The 12,627-nt window shown below is 40.0% G+C and overlaps 1 protein-coding gene across 2 annotated transcripts in view; it reads right to left on the bottom strand.

Moving 5' to 3' along the window:
* Positions 1–178: 178 nt before the first annotated feature.
* LOC109879537 (beta-1 adrenergic receptor-like) overlaps positions 179–12,627 on the bottom strand; it is a 29,283-nt gene continuing 16,834 nt past the window's right edge. The window contains exon 2 of one of the 2 annotated variants that reach the window (XM_020471727.2): positions 179–283. The gene's annotated coding sequence lies outside the window, so the exon portion shown is untranslated. Of the gene's footprint in view, positions 284–11,900; positions 12,453–12,627 lie in introns of those variants that run through there. The other variant, XM_020471737.2, reaches the window with a different exon arrangement.

Genomic DNA, 12,627 nt, shown 5'->3' with positions numbered 1-12,627 from the left:
ACATTGATAACGGCCATCATTACTAAAGACTGTAAATAAATTTGGGTTATGGAGCAGTACCCACCATAAACTCTGTGAGGACTAAGTCTCCAGTGCTTCTGGGAGAGATCTGAACCAGTAGGGCAGTGAGAAGAAGCAGACAGAACAATGACACTCTGCTCTGGAGCCATCTCCAGATCCGCCATCATTTTCTGCACACCCACACCCCTCTGCTCCATATCCCAATACAGGTACCAACGGACATCCTGGATCCCTGCTGCCTCACAGATACCAGCCAAGGAGTCTGCAAAAAGGAACAGGATCACTATACAGTTTCAGCACCAATACTGTCAGCAATACCAATACTATTCCTCTACCCTTTTGATTGTGCTTTTTATTATGCGCATGTTTCTTTTGTGATAATAGTTTGCTAAGCCCCTACTTACCATCACAGGGGGAGGAAAGATAGACTGGCACACACCAGACACTGCTCACATTGTACCAGTGCTTCAAGAGCTCAGCCCCCAGATGAACAGCCCCCAGTACAGCCCAGTCTGCACACACAACACTTACAGTATTATGAGCACAGGGGAGGTCGGTACAATCATTTCAGTCACAGTCATCATTCATTATCCGATGCCACTTACAAGCTCATGTTGATTGGTTATATAAAAAGTAGTGTGTGGCTAGGGAAGGGGTGGCCAAATTGCAGAGTATGCTGCCGTTGAGCTTGTGATAGGCCTATCTGTGTGTCCAGGTGGCTGTTTGTGACTGGTGTCACGCAGCTCAAGCTGACTCATCGCTTCCCACTAAATACACCTTGCTGAGATAAGTATTTTTCTTAACGTCAGGATTCGGTGCAGCAGTACGAGTGTCAACGAATATGGAGAGAAAAGTAATTCCCTGCACTTGAACATTTCCAGTGGTAGTCTACCACGCCACAATCAGTATTACAGGTTTGCTTTTTTTTGACTCAGCACACAGCATGCTCCCAAGCCTTAGTTTATGGTTGTTGCTTAGCTGCACAACATACAATTTAGTTACTCTGTATCTTGGCAACGTCTGTGATGAATGCTTTCTTCAGACTTGCTTCTTTCTACTTCAGGCAATGATTTCAAGTCATCATGACCTCTGCACAGAAGCTACACCCAGTAAGCAAAATTACATTGAAAATATGAATTTTAGATTTGTATTTTCCAGACATTCATTAAATGTTCTGAATGAAAGGTGAACATATGTATTTTCCTGACATTTAAAATAAGTATTTTCCGGATGTTGAAAATGTATATTTACCGGATGAAATCAGGTTCCTTTTCAGGTTCTGAATTAAAGTTGAAAAGACACAATTTACAGACATTGACAAGTAAGCATTATATAATACTAATAATTTGTAAATCCATTTAATATAGGAAAGGGGAGCCAACTGAAGATTGGAGCTGTAAATACATATTCTATTTTACAATCTTTAAAACAGCATGAATTTCAAAGTAGTCAAACATGATATCTAAGAAGCCCTCATCCCCTCCACATACAGTACAACACCGTTCTGCCAGTCACATTCTGTTAAAGGTCCCCAAGGCACACACATCCATAGGTTGCTTGTATTTTCAGTTTGCTGCAGCTAGTGACTGGAACAAGCTGCAACAAACACTCAAACTGGACAGTTTATCTCAATCTCTTCATTCAAAGACTCATGGACACTATTACTGACATTTGTGCCTGCCCTGCGTGATGCATTGTTGTCTCTACCTTCTTGCCCTTTGTGCTGTTGTCCGTGCCCAAAAATGTTTGTACCATGTTGTGTTGCTTCCATGTTGTTGTCATGTTGTGTTGCTACCAAGCTGTGTTGTCATGTGTTGCTGCCTTGCTATGTTGTTGTCTTTGGTCTCTCTTTATATAGTGTTGTGTTGTCTCTCTTGTCATGATGTGTGTTTTGTCCAATATTTATATTTTTTACAAAAATATATATTTTTAATCCCAGCTCCTGTCCCTTTTTTATTTTTTATTTTTATTTTTATTTCACCTTTATTTAACCAGGTAGGCTAGTTGAGAACAAGTTCTCATTTGCAACTGCGACCTGGCCAAGATAAAGCATAGCAGTGTGAGCATACAACAAAGAGTTACACATGGAGTAAACAATTAACAAGTCAATAACACAGTAGAAAACAAAGGGGGGGTCTATATACAATGTGTGCAAAAGGCATGAGGAGGTAGGCAAATAATTACAATTTTGCAGATTAACACTGGAGTGATAAATGATCAGATGGTCATGTACAGGTAGAGATATTGGTGTGCAGAAGAGCAGAAAAGTAAATAAATAAAAACAGTATGGGGATGAGGTAGGTGAAAAGGGTGGGCTATTTACCAATAGACTATGTACAGCTGCAGCGATCGGTTAGCTGCTCAGATAGCTGATGTTTGAAGTTGGTGAGGGAGATAAAAGTCTCCAACTTCAGCGATTTTTGCAATTCGTTCCAGTCACAGGCAGCAGAGTACTGGAACGAAAGGCGGCCAAATGAGGTGTTGGCTTTAGGGATGATCAGTGAGATACACCTGCTGGAGCGCGTGCTACGGATGGGTGTTGCCATCGTGACCAGTGAGCTGAGATAAGGCGGAGCTTTACCTAGCATAGACTTGTAGATGACCTGGAGCCAGTGGGTCTGGCGACGAATATGTAGCGAGGGCCAGCCGACTAGAGCATACAAGTCGCAGTGGTGGGTGGTATAAGGTGCTTTAGTGACAAAACGGATGGCACTGTGATAGACTGCATCCAGTTTGCTGAGTAGAGTGTTGGAAGCCATTTTGTAGATGACATCGCCGAAGTCGAGGATCGGTAGGATAGTCAGTTTTACTAGGGTAAGCTTGGCGGCTTGAGTGAAGGAGGCTTTGTTGCGGAATAGAAAGCCGACTCTTGATTTGATTTTCGATTGGAGATGTTTGATATGAGTCTGGAAGGAGAGTTTGCAATCTAGCCAGACACCTAGGTACTTATAGACGTCCACATATTCTAGGTCGGAACCATCCAGGGTGGTGATGCTAGTCGGGCATGCAGGTGCAGGCAGCGACCGGTTGAAAAGCATGCATTTGGTTTTACTAGCGTTTAAGAGCAGTTGGAGGCCACGGAAGGAGTGTTGTATGGCATTGAAGCTTGTTTGGAGGTTAGATAGCACAGTGTCCAAAGACGAGGCCTTTTGCCTTTTGGTAGGCCATCATTGTAAATAAGAATTTGTTCTTAACTGACTTGCCTAGTTAAATAAAGGTTAAATAAACATCCTCATTAACGGTTGCAGAAATATTTTTTTATGCCATGGCTGTGCTATGTTGTTTATCTATCTTAGCACTGACTGTGTGTCACTCTGGATAAAAGTGTCTGCTGAATGACCAAAATGTAAATGTTAAACAAACACTTGTAAAGCATGCTGGGTATTATTCGAATGAGCTCAGTCCCCAAATAAGACCAGATTCTGAACCAAGCATAGACGCATATGATTGATTTGCAATCAAGACTGGCCCTAAAAAATACGTCCAAAAGATGTCGGCGTCGGTCCATGCTTAGTGGGATGCATCCACACAGAGCTGCAATTTTCCAGGAAGTGTGCCAGAACAGGTAAACGTGGCATTTACTTTACTGTAATACAAGTGTGTAATTTTTACTTTAAGGCTATATAATAAATAGGCCTACTAAATGACATATTTGTTAAAGACTATTCATAATATGTATGTATCCCAACTACCTGTTGTGACTCAATGGAGAGGGATCCCACTTTAGGTAGCTTCATCCGCAACTAGGCATTTATATCAATAATATTTATATTAACAATTTGGACTTTTAAGAACAGTAGCGTGGTGTCCTTGATCAACCTAACCTAAACTATTTGGTTTCACCAAAAAAGTGTCATGAAAAGAGTGCCTTTTGCATTAAATAGAAATTGCCAATATTGTATTTTAAAAGCTTGTTATATTAAATGAAGTGCCCTTTAAAATAGACCACAGGGAGAATTCAATCAATCAGATTTTTAAAAAAGTGATAATGCCCTTGAAGCTGGTGTTTGGAGGATATATTGGCACAGGTATTGTGCACAGGTATTGTGACAGGTATTGTGCACAGGTATTGTGACAGGTATTGTGCACAGGTATTGTGCACAGGTATTGTGCACAGGTATTGTGCACAGGTATTGTGCACAGGTATTGTGCACAGGTATTGTGCCAATATATCCTCCAAACACCAGCTTCAAGGGCATTATCACTTTAATACAACGGGTTACCAACATAATCAAATAATGATGGACATATTTTAATTAAAAACTTTATTTCGATGAATTTATTCATACTATTTCATCCTTCCACAAGATATAGTCCCAACACAAATCTAAGGTTGCCACCTAAGCTGGCTTGTCATTCGTTCTATTGGTTTGGTTGCCAGGGACACGATCCAGTCGTTCAGTTTTTTTGTTCTGTATCTATCGACGTGACCCAACCGTTCGTTCTAAATATTCCACTGCCATACTGGCTGGCAAAATTCTTATTCCTTGCTTGCTAGCTAGCCAACTATGGCTAACTTACAGTCACGCCAAATGTAAAAAACAATAACAACAGTAGCTGCAATTACATTTGTTTAAGCTGTTTTCTAGAGACATTTATTTGGATACATCCATGCTAATAAGGCGCGATTTCGCCTGGCATAGAAAATGTGCTCTCTCGTCAGGACACTGGTGTTCAGAGGAGCTAGCCAACAACACAGCTAACACAATCACTTCAAACACTGAAGCTGGAAAGACCTCAAACTAGCTGCACTTCATTCATTTGACTTTTTCTCAATTGACATGCCTTTGTATATATCCATAGAAATGATGCCAGCTGATTCATGATTTCGACTGGCTGAGAAACGCTGCCTGCCTATCTGTCTGTCTCGTCCCGATTCCCGACACGTTCATTACTACGGGACAGCTGGAGATTTCATTTAAATATTGAAACAATGTTGCAAATGTTGGAGAGACAGACTGGAAGGATATACACATTTCCGCTGTTGAAAACTAAATGTTAGTTTAAAAGAAATGTGAGATAATGTCTAGATGCTTTTTATAGTGGAGATCAAGTTCATAATTTGCCTGGATGGGCGGATGAGACAGTGGATTGCACAGTCAGATGGAACAGAGTAGATTTAGCCGGTGGTAACTTGTGGAATAGACACCAGCTGGAATGTGCTTTTAACCAATCAGCATTCAAGATTAAACCCACCCGTTATGTAAATATGAATAACGACTTGCTTAAGTGTCCCTCCGTGCACCCTCTGTGACTTTTCACCATCATTGTACAGCCCTGGGTATTTGGTTGCTTTGACAAAGTAATTTCATCCTTGTTATGTGATCTGAGCTCTCGTTTAAATATGGGGAAAGTATTCCTTGTAAATATTTTTTTCAAAAGAAACATTGAAATCTAATAGTGAAATCATATGGTACAAGCAGGTGAGCTGGTTCTACTGAGTGGACCCAGCATAAAACATCAACCCTGTTACCCATAGACAGGCTAGAATCATTTTTTTACATTTCTTTTTTTTTTGTGAAGCTTGCATTCCATTTCGATGCCCTGTTGCACACAACAAGCTTGCATTCCCCCTGTCACAAGTAGATTTATGGCTGATTTAACATGAAATTGTCAACCCTGTTACTTTATTTGGCACGTAAAGGGCACTTACAATAGTATTTTTATTGATTTAAAGGGGCAATCTGCAAGCGCTACATCCATTGTTGGACTAAATTAACGATATACTGTATATGTACCACCCATAGATTGTTGAAGAATATAAATTATAAACGCTGCATGAACTGTCAAACCCCATCAGAACCCAATATATAAGCTTGTTTACTCCAATGTTTGTAAACAAAGTAAATATAAACAAACGCTGAATAGCATCAAAACAAGTGGTTACATTTCTCCATCCCCATCCCTAAGCTTTTTAGCAAAACAGTGGCAGGGAGTCCTTTGTTCATGTTTCAACTGCTGATTGCCATCTCAAGAGTTTAACCTCATGAGATGAACATGTGGTCCTTATGACAGAATGTTAAAATTAGGTGAAATTAAAATTAGGTGAAAACTATTTTTCTCAAAAGGCACAGAATTGGTGGAATGACCCCTAACACTTATCTCTAGGAACAATACTTACGATATGTTGGGTTGAATATGTCCCTCGCTATAAAATAAGCTTTAAAAACACGTTTTTATCCAGGATCTTCCATGTTCCAGTTTTTATCCACATGTTTTTAACGCTTATTTGACAACGTTCACTTAGGGGTGTACTCACTTTTGTTGCCAGCGGTTTGGACATTAATGGCTGTGTGTTGAGTTATTTTGAGGGGACAGCAAATTTACACTGTTATACAAGCTGTACACTCACTACTTTACATTGTATCAAAGTGTCATTTCTTCAGTGTTGTCACATGAAAAGATATACTCAAATATTTACAAAAATGTGAGGGTTGTACTCACTTTTGTGATATACTGTATATATATTCTTGTGGGACATAAAATATTGTAAAAACACCAGCAAATCAGCCCAAATGATTTTAATTTGGGAATCTTCCAAAGTATTCCCACACATTATAGAGAGATACTGTGCATTCGGAAAGTATTCAGACCCCTTGACTTTTTCCACATCTTGTTACATCCTTATTCTAAAATGTATTACATTATTTCTACAGTCTACACACAATACCCCATAATGACAAAGCAAAAACAGGTTTAACATTTTGGAAAACATGAAAAATAGAAAACAGAAATAACTTATTTACATAAGTATTCAAACCCTTTGCTATGAGACTCGAATTTGAGCTCATGTGCATCCTGTTTCCATTGATCGTCATTGAGCTGTTTCTACAACTTGATCGGAGTACACCTGAAAACCGTTTTTAAAAATGTTTTAGATACCATTCCACCTATTCTGCTCCAGTCATCAGAACGAGCCCGTTCTCCCCAAATGTGTTTTAGAGTCATACCCAAGAAGACTCGAGGCTGTAATCGTTGTCAAAGGTGCTTCAACAAAGTACTGAGTATAGGATCTGAATACATATGTAAATGTGATATATACGTTTTATATTTTTAATACATTTGCAAAAACCTGTTTTTGCTTTGTCATTATGGGGTATTGTGTGTAGATTGATGAGGGGAAAAAACAATTTCATACATTTTAGAATAAGGCTGTAATGTAACAAAATGTGGGAAACGTCAAGGGTTCTGAATACTGTCTGAATGCCCTGTATACACTGAGTGTAATATTAGGAAAACATTCCTGATACTGATTTGCACCTGCTTTTGCTCTCAGACCAACCTCAATTCGTCAGGGCATGGACTCTACAAGGTGTCGAAAGTGTTCCACAGGGATGCTGGCCTATGTTGACTCGAATGCTTCCCACAGTTATGTCAAGATGTCTGGATGTCCTTTGGGTGGTGGACCATTCTTGATACACATGGGAAACTGATGAGTATGAAAAACCCAGCAGCGTTGCAGTTCTTGACACACTCAAACCGGTGCTCCTGGCACCTACTACCACACCGCATTCAAAGGCACTTAAATATGTTGTCTTGCCCATTCACCCTCTGAATGGAACACAGACACAATCCGTATCTCAATTGTCTCACGGCTTAAAAAATGTTTTTTTTAACCTGAGACGGAAGAGGAAGCGAAACATCTCACTCACTCCATTGTTTGGTTCATATACAGCCATTGAACTAAGCCGTCCAGACTCTGCTAATGCATTGGTGCCTATGGGAGAGCCACCCCATAAGCAGACCGGAACCGTGACCATTTGTTCCAATTTTCCCCTTGATTTACAGGGACAGTCCCTGATTTTGGTTGCCTGTCCCCAGTTAGAGCTGTGCCCGGAAATGTCCCCGATTAGCACTCAGAAAGAAAAAAGCATCTCTGTAGTTAAATTTAGTATAATATTTCAAAATTAAAATGCTGAATCCAATCAAATTTGAAAATGTTATATGTCCCTGTACCAAACTCGTTTGCTCCCGTGGCTTCACCGCAGACCTTTTATGAGAATGTTCAGGCAAACGTTTAATTTATACATTGTAACCCCTCCATTAACCATGCCCTTGGCCAGAGAGTGTTGCATTCAGCATAGGCTACCCAACCTTAAAATGACTAGATAAGCAAAGAGGGCCAATCCATTTCTGTGTTATAATTACTAAAAAGTATTTGCAAGGACTATAGCGAAAATCTATTAAAAATATTCCATTCCTTTTTTTTCACACACATTTCTCACTGCACAAGTGTGAACATTGTGCCCATCACCACAAAGCAAGTAAAAAGCTTCTATCGGTGGTCACTTACAACATTTAAGGCAGATTGTTCAGACTCAGCTGTTACACTAGGTGGCACTGCATGTTTAGGTTAATAGTTGCTCTCCATTTGCAGAAGGTATACTTACTTGAGCCCCTGATTCTTGTTAGAGCCCTTATTCACTGAATATAACAAATGTGCACACTTTTGATATTGATGGGCAATGTGAATGATGAAACTCATGTTTGTTCTCTCTTAACAATTAACAATCTCTTAACGATCTTCTGATGCCAAGAGTCAGAAGATCCCATTGCATATTTGTACCCATTTTTGATTAGAGAACATAATTTGTTGGTCATCTAGTACGCATCACTGTTGTAATTATGAGATGGCCTCTTGAATACTCCCCCTGACCTACTGTTTGACTGCATTCCACTGTGTGAATACATTATTGTTTGTGTGTTATGCAAGCTAATAGTTGCAGAGAAGCTGCCTGTCCTTTAGGTTTATCAGATAGGTATCCCTTTCTGTACAGAATGACTATCTGGTAAGTGATAATTGATTTCACCAATGGTTATGTGACCATAGCATCATAATTGTCCTTGCAGAACATACCAAACTGTATTTTGTTTGCACTTGTTCATTGGTGTTTCTAATCATATTGACTAGACACCCTAACTTTGAAAAACAACAAATGGCTCAATCCTGGCTATATCATTGGGTTAATCTGTCGTCTACACCACAGCGCCTTGCTTGGCTTTGGCCACCTTTGTTTGATATACTATGGCCTGTATAGTAGTAGTGTTATAAACCACAGTAGGTTGTGTTGTGATTAATGAATACTTTACCGGCCTGCCACTTTTAAAAAACCCAATTGTAACAGGAATTACCTGATAGGAATCGAGTTGAACTCCAGCCGGATAATTGTTTCCATCCCAAGGAGTTGAGGTTGAGGAGATAAGGATGTTTTTGTAACATGACTGTTTCCAACCCCACGCAGTTACTGTGAGCATTATGCGGTCCAGGGTTTATTCCCCTATAGTGAGAGAGAGTCCAGGGTTTATTTCCCTATAGTGAGAGAGAGTCCAGGGTTTATTCTCCTATAGTGAGAGAGGGTCCAGGGTTTATTCTCCTAGAGCGAGAGAGAGACTCTACATCTAAATGTATCTCTCTTCATAGTCAAGATTCTGTCTCTCAGTCTCTCACTCACTATTTCTTTGACCCTCTCTCAGCCCATCTTCTCTGTCTGCCCTCCCTCCCTCCGTCCGTCCGTCTGTCTGTCTCTCTCTCTGTCTCTCTCAATTTGATTCTCTCTCTCGCTCTGTTATGTCTCTAAATCTCTGTCACTGTCTGTCTCACTCACTCTTTTTCTCTGTCTCTCAGTCTGTCCCTCTCTCACACAATGACAAAAGTGAGAAGGATCATGGAAACCTTGTCATTTATTTCAGTTGTACAGTCATATGTTTGAAATGTTTGTAGAGGTACACATTGTCAGAATTCATAATGACTTAGTTCATGACAATATTCAAGGTTCTTTTTTGGAATCACATCAATCTCATTCACTGCTTCGTCATCACACAATAAATAAGTTATGAGCTGCATGAGATGCAAGGGATCTTATGGGTCAAAGCAATGTCTGTCGTCAGTGACTTAGGGCAGAGATGCAGATTTTTCATGCTGTGTGTACGATGTACACTTGAGGATGTATTTGTCTGTATGTCAGTACACCTGATGATGGTACATTTTGTGTAGCTGATGCTCCAAATGGTCTTAGCTTTTCATAGGTTGACATTGGTACTCCTGGACTTATATTCATGACTGTTTATTGCAAACAATATCTTGAGTTACATATCACTTTTTATAAAATAGGGACAGTACCAGTCAAAAGTTTGGACACGCCTACTCATTCAATGGATTTTCTTTATTTGTACTATTTTCTACATTGTAGAATAATGTCAAAACTATAAAATAACACATATGGAATCATGTAGTAATCAAAAAAAGGTTAAACAAATCAAAATATATTTGAGATTCTTCAGCCACCCTTGATGACAGCTTTTGCACACTGTTGGCATTCTCTCAACCAGCTTCATGAGGTAGTCACCTGGAATGCATTTCAAATAACAGGTGTGCCCTGTTAAAAGTACATTTGTGGAATTTCTTTCCTCAATGCGTTTGAGCCAATCAGTTGTGTTGTGATGAGATAGGGGTGGTATTCAGAAGATAGCCCTATTTGGTAAAAGACCAAGTCCATAATATGGCAAGAACAGCTCAAATAAGCAAATGGAAATTACATTCCATCATTACTTTAAGACATGAAGGTCAGTCAATGCGGAACATTTCAAGGACTTTGAACGTTTCTTCAAGTGCAGTCGCAAAAACCATCAAGTGCTATGATGAAACTGGCTCTCATGAGGACCGCCACAGGAAATGAAGACCCAGAGTTACCTCTGCTGCAGCCTCGGAAATTACAGCCCAAATAAATACTTCACAGAGTTCAAGTAACAGACACATCTCAACATCAACTGTTCAGAGGAGACTGTGTGAATCAGGCCTTCATGGTTGAATTGCTGCAAAGAAACCACTACTAAAGGACACCAATAAAAAGACGAGACTTGCTTGGGCCAAGAAACACGAGCAATGGACATTAGACCGGTTGAAATCTATCATTTGGTCTGGGTCCAAATTTGGTTCCAACCGCCGTGTCTTTCTGAGATGCAGAGTAGGTGAACGGATGATCTCCGCATGTGTGGTTCCCACCGTGAAGCATGGAGGAGGAGGCGTGATGGTGTGGGGGTGCTTTGCTGGTGACGCTGTCAGGGATTTATTTAGAATTCATGGCACACTTAACCAGCATGGCTACCACAGCATTCTGCAGCGATACACCATCCCATCTGGCTTGCAGTTAGAGGGACTATCATTTATTTTTCAACAGAACAATGACCCAACACATCTCCAGGCTATGTAAGAGCTATTTGGCCAAGAAGGAGAGTGATGGAGGGCTGCATCAAATGACCTGGCCTCCACAATCACCTGACCTCAAGCCAATTGAGATGGTTTGGGATGAGTTGGACCGCAGAGTGAATGAAAAGCAGCCAACAAGCGCTCAGCATATGTGGGAACTCCGTCAAGACTGTTGGAAAAAAAGCATTCCAGGTGAAGCTGGTAGAGAGAATGCCAAGAGTGTGTAAAGCTGTCATCAATGCAAAGGGTGGCTACTATGAATTTATTTAGATTTGTTTAACACTTTTATGGTTACTACATGATTCCATATGTGTTATTTCATAGTTATGATATCTTCACTATTATTCTAGAACATAGACAATAGTAAAATTAAAGAAAAACTTTTAAATGAGTAGGTGTGTCCAAAATCTTGACTGGTACTGTATGTTAATGGTCTGGTTATTACCAGTGTTATTTAGGCAAATCACTTGATAAGAACACTTATATTTCAAGTGCAGTTAATTAAGTTGATTTGGCAGTGAAGAGGTTAATGACATGAACACTGAATAGAAAATGTGTTGCTACACTATGGACATTACTGGAGAGTAAAGACATTTAACATGATATTCCTGTGTTAAGTTGACAAGTTTTGCATGTGCAGATAGTGAGGATATAATAAATAAATAACTTTGCATTAGATAATGTACACCATTTATTCTGACTGCCCACTTTACACCAGAGGTCACACACATTGTGCATGAATATCTACGGTGTATTACTATTACACATCTGCAATCATTCCTGGTTGTAAAGAAAGAGTCCATCCTATTGTACACAGTATGCTGTGAGCGTGTTGGTGGCAGACAAGGCCAGGATAACTCAGTCCATGATGATGGTTTAATGCTGGGTTGCAGTGAACCGTCTTCCTCAGGGTGCTGTGTTGACACAGTTAGTCTTCAAGTCTTGTGATCTGGACCTTTAAACTGGTGCCGCTCCCAAACATCCAGGCCAGCCAACCCAAACTGCCCAGTCCAGTTCTCCTCCTCAGGGTTTTGTAAATCTTCCTTGCCCATATTCACCAGGGCCAGTGCATCTGCATTGTTAGGTTGTTCTTTGTGCAGTCTCATCTTAGCCATTCCAATCTCTGCTCAGTCAGTTGTGAAAGTCACTGCTGGGGTTGGCCTTTTGATGTATTTAATTTCTTGAGATTTGTTTCCAAATCTTTCACCCATCCTGTAATGTGAAACTGAGTGAATAAGGATAAATTAGAATTTTTGGGCTCATATTCCTGTCATTTTCATATTCTGAGACACTGTCATATTCCAGACTTTGTTAAAGCCTATAATTCACTGTGAACTAAGAATGTCATTTTGGTTAATGAGAATTTATTTAGAGGAATGTTGATGCCCTATTAGCCAAAA

This window comes from Oncorhynchus kisutch, linkage group LG3 (genome assembly GCF_002021735.2).
Source record: "Oncorhynchus kisutch isolate 150728-3 linkage group LG3, Okis_V2, whole genome shotgun sequence".
NCBI lineage: Eukaryota > Metazoa > Chordata > Actinopteri > Salmoniformes > Salmonidae > Oncorhynchus > Oncorhynchus kisutch.
Note: the sequence above shows the minus strand (reverse complement) of the source record. Positions and strands in the feature narration are given on the sequence as shown.